This window comes from Mus pahari, chromosome 9 (assembly GCF_900095145.1).
Source record: "Mus pahari chromosome 9, PAHARI_EIJ_v1.1, whole genome shotgun sequence".
In the NCBI taxonomy this organism is placed as follows: Eukaryota; Metazoa; Chordata; class Mammalia; order Rodentia; family Muridae; genus Mus; species Mus pahari.
In genome coordinates, this window is record NC_034598.1 from 79,626,845 (window position 1) to 79,634,400 (window position 7,556).

Genomic DNA, 7,556 nt, shown 5'->3' on the forward strand with positions numbered 1-7,556 from the left:
GAACTCAGAAATCCGCCTGCCTCTGCCTCCCGAGTGCTGGGATTAAAGGCGTGCGCTACCACGCCCCCCGGCAACTCTTATTTCTTGAGCTCTGGGGTTTTCTCCGTGAGAGGGTATATATGTAAGCGCGCGTGCATGCAGGGGCCAGGAAGGCAACCTTTGGTTCTTGCTCCGGGTTATTTCTGAGACAGGTGACCTCTGGGGTCAGGGGCTCTTTGATTTGGCCACGCTGACTGGTCAGAGAACCCAAGCGGTGCATCCTTATGACTGGCTTTCACCTGCATTCCCGGGGGGGGGGGGGGCATTGATTGAGCTCGGGGCCTCATGACTGCACGGGGCGAGTACTTTACCCACTGAGCTGGATTCCCCAGACCTGGTGTGGACGTCCCCTTTCAAATAATTACCTTTGTTTTCATTCATTTATTTATGGGTGTGCACAACGGTAGCATCCAGAAGACCACACCCACTGCAGATGCTTTTAACCATCATGCCTTTTCTCCATCCCCTGGTCTACTTTGTTGGTCCTTTCTCTGGGGTTATAAGTCTTTGCAGTCTTCAGGGTTACACAACCAGACAAGCCTCTTTCCATTTTCTTCCTCTTGTGTGTGTGTGTGTGTGTGTGTGTGTGTGTGTGTGTATGTGTTTGTGTGTGTTTATGTATATATGTGTTTGTGTGTGTATTTATGTGTATATATCTATGTTTGTGTATGTGTGTATATGTTTGTGTGTGTATATATGTATGTGTTTGTGTGTATGTTTATGTGTGTGTATATTTGTGTTTGTGTGTATGTATATATGTGTTTATGTGTGTGTACATTTGTGTGTTTGTGTTTGTGTGTGTGTGTGTGTAGAAGCATGGTTCTTTCACCACTACCATCCAGCAGCAGAGGACAAGAGCACTTCTAGGGATTTTCCTGGGTTTGTTCCCCTCCCACCCATGCTCACCCGTGCTTTACTCCTTATAATTCAGTACTTCTCAAGCCCAGAGCAAAACCTCAGTTACACAGTTCGCCAAGAAAACCCATACGAAGGGGCTTGGGACAAATGATAAACATATTTGGATTTGTTTGTTTGATTTGAGGCTGTTTCTTCAAAATAAACTTTTATGTGAATGGGTTTTTGTTTGTGCACCACATCTTGCCTTATATCTGGTGCCCGTGGAAGCCAGAATAGAACGCTGGATCCCCTTGCTATGTGGATGCTGGGAATTGAACCCAGGTCCTCTGGAATAGCAGCCAGTGTGCTCTTAATCACTGAACCATCACCCCAACCTGACTTTTTTTTTTTTGGTCAGGAGTGTGGGAACTCGTCCTACCTGCCAACTTTTATGGCAAGTACTTTCCATATACTGTTGGATTCAATCCTTACAGTATCATTTCTGGCATATAATTACATTGTGACCATTTTGAAGATAAAGAAACTGGGTGCCCAAGGGAAGGTGAAGTAGAAAGGCGTCTCGTTACTGTGTCAGGGCTGGGATTTGGAGCCAGGCTCTCAGATTTTAATATCGGATTTAATCTATTTAATCTCAAGCAAGGCCGTACAGCCAGGGTAACTGACTAGAAATGTTCCTTAGAGAAGGCTATCAAAGGACAGTGACCCACATGCGCATCACTGATCTGACTGGTTCAAAGCAACCATAGGCCTCTCTGCTGTGCCTTGCATCACTATTTTATGACCCTTTTCTGGGGAGGTCAACAGAGAGGGCATCAATAAAGACCAAAGTGGTTCTACCCACTGGTGAGCCTGTGGCTTTCATGAGGTTTACTTCCAGTGGCCTAAGGTGAACCAGTGGTTGATGATTCCTTGCAGGGGCACAGGCAGCTTATAAGAGGCAGCACCCCTAAAGAGAACGCCTCTCTGTTGCTCTCACAACCTTAGGCTATAAACCCTCAGGGAGGATCCTACCCCTCCCCACTCCATGAGAGAAAGTTAATGGGCTCAGTCTTGCCCAGGTCTCCTGTGGGTAATTACAGCTGCTGAGAGTTCAAGAGGGCAACTGCTATGTCGAACTTGGAGGATGGTATTTCTCAACCCCCCCCCTACAAATTATATATTTTTTCCTTGCTTATGTGGACTAGACACATTATTTTAGATGAACTATAGATGTATTTTTTTTAAAAAAAAAACTTTAAATAGTTATGAATCTCTCAGGAAAGTATAAAAAGATATGACAGAGAGGGCCTGGCCTGTGTTCCCTTTGGCAAGTTCCCCCATGGCCACACAAGGGCACAGAACCTTGACACTGGTCAAAACTGTGTGTAAGAGTCTGCACCATCATGACCCAGAAGGCTGTGACAGAAGGATTACTGTGAATTGGAGACCTGTCTGGTCTACATAGTGAGTTTCAGGCCAGCCTGGGCTATGTACTGAGACTCTGTCAAAGAAATGAAATGAAAATTAAGAAAAAAAAATCACATCATTGTTAAAATTTGTCCTCTAGGTTTCCTTCCTTCCTTCCTTCCTTCCTTCCTTCCTTCCTTCCTTCCTTCCTTCCTTCCTTCCTCCCTCCCTCCCTCCCTCCCTCCCTCTTTCTTTCTTTCTTTCTTTCTTTCTTTCTTTCTTTCTTTCTTTCTTTCTTTCTTTCTTTCTTTCTTTCTAGATAGGGTTTCTCTGTGTAGCCCTGGTTGTTCTGGAAACCACTCTGTAGACCAGGCTGGCCTAGATCCACCTGCCTCTGCCTCCTGAGTGCTGGGATTAGAGGCGTGGCTAGATTGTATTTTCTGAGAATTCATTGCTCTTAGCTTGTGCTCATCCTGTTGGCATTTTTTATTGATTCAGTCAGGAGACTTTATATAATCAGGATAATAGCACTTCTGTGGGTTAGTAGAAGTTGAACTTGCTGGCCCTACCCGTTTTCAGCACTGTACCCCTAAACTTCACCCCAGTGCTGTCTTCATGCTTTACAGTGGTGCCTTCCATTTCAATTCCCACTCTGGCCTGATTTAGCAATATCATTCTCTCCTTACCTCGAGGTCCTACAATCATTCTGTGAATATGTAGAATATGGATTTCTTTTTCTCTTTTCTTTCCAAATGGAGAAGTGCCTGACCTAGTATGATTCACTGAACAGTCTTGTGTTTTCCCTGCTGGCTTTTTCCACGGTCATGTGTTTGTCATGCCCTTCACTGTGCCCTATGCTGTGTTAGCCAATGCCATAGCTTTAGGATAAGCCTTTTTAAGTCTAGTGTGGCCAGGGGCCTTTCTGTTATCTTAGTGATTTCTGGTTCTTGATTCTTTAATATGAACGTAAGAACTAACTTGCCAAATACCACAGGGGAAACTGTAGATGTTAGCGTAGCTGCAATACGATTATATTTACTGGAAAGTATTGCCAACGTTGTGTCTATTCGTTTACCTCTCTGTGTTGTGGGTCAATCTAACTTGACTCCATCTCAATCACCCTTTGTTATGCCTGTCTGCGAATTCCCCACAGCCTTATTGCTATTATTAGTGGACACTTTTTTTTAAAAAGTTATACCCTTAGTTATCTGTATGTACATAAGATCACTGTTAATTTGGGGATATTAATTTTTATCTAGGTACCTTGCTGAACTCTTAAATGGTTCTAAGAGTTCACTGAAGAGTCTGGATTTAAGGAAACATGGTGAACAGTTTTATTGTAAGTTCCCCGCAAACTTTTGAATCTGAGCTTCCATTTACTGTTTTGTATATATGCAGGGTTAAAAAAATGAACATGGATACCCATTCTTGGTACATTATAAAGTATCTTTATACATTAACTTTTTTTTCCCCTTCCCTTCTCCCTCTTGCTCTGGTCCCACTCGCTCTGGGCCCATATTAACTTTTTAAAAAAAATTATTATTATTATTATTATTACTACTACTACTACTAACTCTCATTTCTTCTTCTATTAATTTTCATGGAAAACTTAAAAGTTGACAACAGAAATTTAAAATATATAATAAAAATTTAAATCTTTGAAAAATTAGAAACTTCACATTGTTGATGACCTAATTAGCATATGGCTTTCTAGTCATCGAGAGTGTCTGACTGTGGACTGAGACACTTACAGGAGAACTTATAAATCTAGGGATGTGATATGAAGGAATGATAAGAATACTGTTAGCACATGTATGCATGTGTGTGTGTGCCCATGCACTTGCACACACACACACACACACACACACACACACACACACACACACACCATTTGTTAATATGTAAAATAATGTGAGTTATATAAGTTATTGACTTGAAGAAAACATGAAAATGAAAAATCAAATTTGGGAAGTTGCTCTATATCTTGAGTAACTATGGGTGCTCCTGATTGTCTACTGGTCCTGCCCACGAATCTGTTCCTAACTAGAGTCTCGGGATAGATGATAGGCCTGTTAGAGACCATGGAGGGGTTATTTCAGGGAATGGGCATCTCTGATCCCTCAGTGGAAGCTCCATTGGAGTTCAAGTGATGCTTGCTGCCTCGAACTACACAGGCTGTCTTCCAAGGCTGGCTACAGCATAAAGGCCCTGTCCATGCTCAGTCCCCAGGACAGCGTAGGCCCCTACCAAATCTTTAATCTGGAATCTAGGGACATGCTTCCCTAGTAAGGTGTGAGCCGCGGTGGCGGTGAGGAGAGGAGCCCGTGAAACCAGGAGTCTCGTACTGCTCACAGCCAGGGTGTCTGTCAGCCAGTCCTCTCCTTGAAACAGAAAACGCCTAAGACTAGCTTCTCCTGGAGGGAGTTTCTCAAGGGCCTTGCTGGTCCCATCGGAGGGGCTTGTTTTCCACGGGTGTTCAAACTTCTCTAGAGTGAGGTCCAGGATGTGGTCCGAGCCAAGAGGCACTCGCCAGGCTCTTTGGTTCCCCACCACTGAATCTACTTGGTCAAAGACCCGAGTCATAGCTCTTCTCCAAAGCTATGCAAATAAACAGTGTGTCCTATTTTTAGGACGTCATTGCTAACAAAAATAGCTCGAAACCCAGACATTTGAATGTCAGCAGACTTCAGCTTAAGACGCTATCCTGTGGCAGCCATGCCAGGCAACGCTGACATTTTCTTGGGGGTCGTTGTTTGATCTTCCAGCATACTCACTGCTATTATTCCTGTTTCCATTTAGGAAAACCAAGGCTTGGAAATGTTAGGTGACCCGCCCCAAGTCAGCCTTTCACAAGCAGAGCCCAGGGTGCGCTGTGAGTCACCAGTCGGACATCACAGCTCTCGATTTCGAACATATTTCCTTCCCACCTCGCCACATTCCATCTTGACACTGGTAACGGGATGTTGTTATTACATGGGACTCGGTCCAGTTTCCTGAAAGGAATTTAGTTGCTACATTAGATTCAAGTTACATAATCAGGAAATTACTTATCCTTCTTAGCGTCTTATTTGCTTTATTAAAAAAGCCGTTGGAGGGTCTGGAAAGATGGTTCAGCAGTCAAGAGCACTGGCTGCTCTTCCAGAGGTCCAAGCTTAATTCCCAACACTCACATGTCAGCCCACACCTGTCTGTAACTTCAGTTCTAGGGGGATCTGACACCCTCACGTAGACATACAGCCTCACATAGGCAAAACACCAGTGCACATAAAATAAAACACACACACACACACACACACACACACACACACANATATATATATATATATATATATATATATATATATATATATAAAGCCCATTTGTAAAGAAAGAGAAAGAGGATGGAAAAGAAGAAGGAAAAGAAAAGAAGAATAGGAGGAGGAAGAGGAGGAGGAAGAGGAGGAGGAAGAGGAGGAGGAGGAGGCATCAAATTTCTGTTCATTAAGCTCATTTCATTGCGTTCCTTTTTACAGAGAGACTCAAGATATTTTTTCAACACAGCATCCTCTGTGGCAATTGCTTGACAATTTACAGGGCTTCCAGGAACTGCATGGAACATAGTCTTAGGATATGCAATAGAACCCATCAGACTCTGGACAAAGTTCCACAGGCGAGACCAGAAGAGAAGCCTGCCTGCCCCTCGCTGATTGCTTTAACCCAAGTTAAGACCAAGTTCAGGATCCCTTGCCTGCTGAGATGATTGAGGGGTGTCATAGGAGAAACTACATCTGGGAAATTTCTCACCAGGATCTACTGATCTCACGTCAACGGACTATGGAGAACAAATGTTGGTTTGGTTTGCCAAACAGAAGGACAGAGAGCACCCAGCACCCTTGTGGACCTAATACACGTAGTTTCGGTTTGGTATCTCTCAGCAGGAATGTGGTTCTGTTTCCTGATGAGATTCTGTGGGCTGCAAGAGCTTCAGTAACGTCGTGGCAATGTGGAAGAAGAATGCCTCGCTGAACACCTGCACCTGGGGTTGGCTCAAACAGCTCAGGAGACCTTACCTGCTCAAGGCTCAGTTTCCAAACACTTCCCTTTCTTTCTGTTCTTCTGAACTGGAAGATTCTAAAAAAAAAAAACTAAAATTGGATTTCTGTCGCTGTTGTTCCAGGACAGATGGAAACGTGATAGTACTGTCCTTGCATGGATAGGGTGTAGGTATACATGAAAGAAGGCATGCCTCTTTAAAAATTCCATATGCCAGTGATCTGCATTTTTATCCTCAAGAACAACAACAAAAGGATTTGTCCAATCTAATAATTTATATGCTTGAAAGTTCTCAAATGATCACATACCAAAATTAGCTATAGTGACTATAACTAAAAGCAGTCTTAGCTGGGTGGGCTGGCATGGGGCCGTGATGCCAATTACGTGGGAAGCTGAGTCAGGAGTGTTACAAGTTGGCAAGGGTCACAAGGCTTGCCCGGGCTGCAGAGTGAGTTCAAATCCAGGCTGGGCAGCTTAGTGAGACCATGTCTCAAAATAAATGTGTGAAAAGGGCTGAGATGTAGCCTTGTGTTCTTACCTAGCCCTGTGAAAGCCAAGGCTCAATCTGGGATCTGGGAGAAAAAGGTCAGACACATTTTTAAAGCCATTGCAAGTACAAAGACAAAGGGGCCTGCATTCATCTGGGTCAAGGTGCAAGCTGTTCCCTCTTGTCCCCTTACTCACAGGACATTGCCCTTGCACTCCTGGCCCAAGATGGCTCTTGATTCTTACATTGTTTTCTTTCTCCGAGCTATGCTCAAATACCCAGCAAAAGCAACTTAAGGGAGGGAGGGTTGGTCTCATGGTTAGAGAGGACAGTCTGCGGGGCGGGGTGGGGGTGGAGAAAGCACGCAGCAGGCTCAGGTGGCAGCCCGTCCCTGCAGTTTCAGGTAGGAAGCACAGGGAGATGAACGCTGCGGTTCCACTCACCTTCTCCTCTTTGCTCAGTCTAGGGCCATAGTCCAGGGGTTGATGGCATCCACAATTTGGGGGTGGGTCTTCCCTACTCAGTTGAGCCTTTCTGGGAACACCCTCATAAACACACCCACAGGTGTTGATTCTAAAATGCGCCAAATTAATGGGTTTGATGAAGATGAACCATTTTCCATTTATAACCTTTAAATGTTGTTCGCATTGCTTTGGCCAAAATGGGATCACCTGAGCCCATCTGACTGCAAGGGCAGTTGGGAAATGTAGTCTCTGTTCTGCACAGCCCTGTTTGACCAACTATACAACTAGGT

General features: G+C 44.3%; 1 protein-coding gene across 1 annotated transcript in view; it reads left to right on the forward strand.

Moving 5' to 3' along the window:
• Positions 1-6,395, forward strand: part of Socs2 (suppressor of cytokine signaling 2) — a 31,251-nt gene extending 24,856 nt beyond the window's left edge. Inside the window, exons 3-5 of the transcript XR_003844515.1 lie at positions 3,543-3,622; positions 5,083-5,235; positions 5,796-6,395. The gene's annotated coding sequence lies outside the window, so the exon portion shown is untranslated. The remainder of the gene's footprint in view (positions 1-3,542; positions 3,623-5,082; positions 5,236-5,795) is intronic.
• Positions 6,396-7,556: the final 1,161 nt, after the last annotated feature.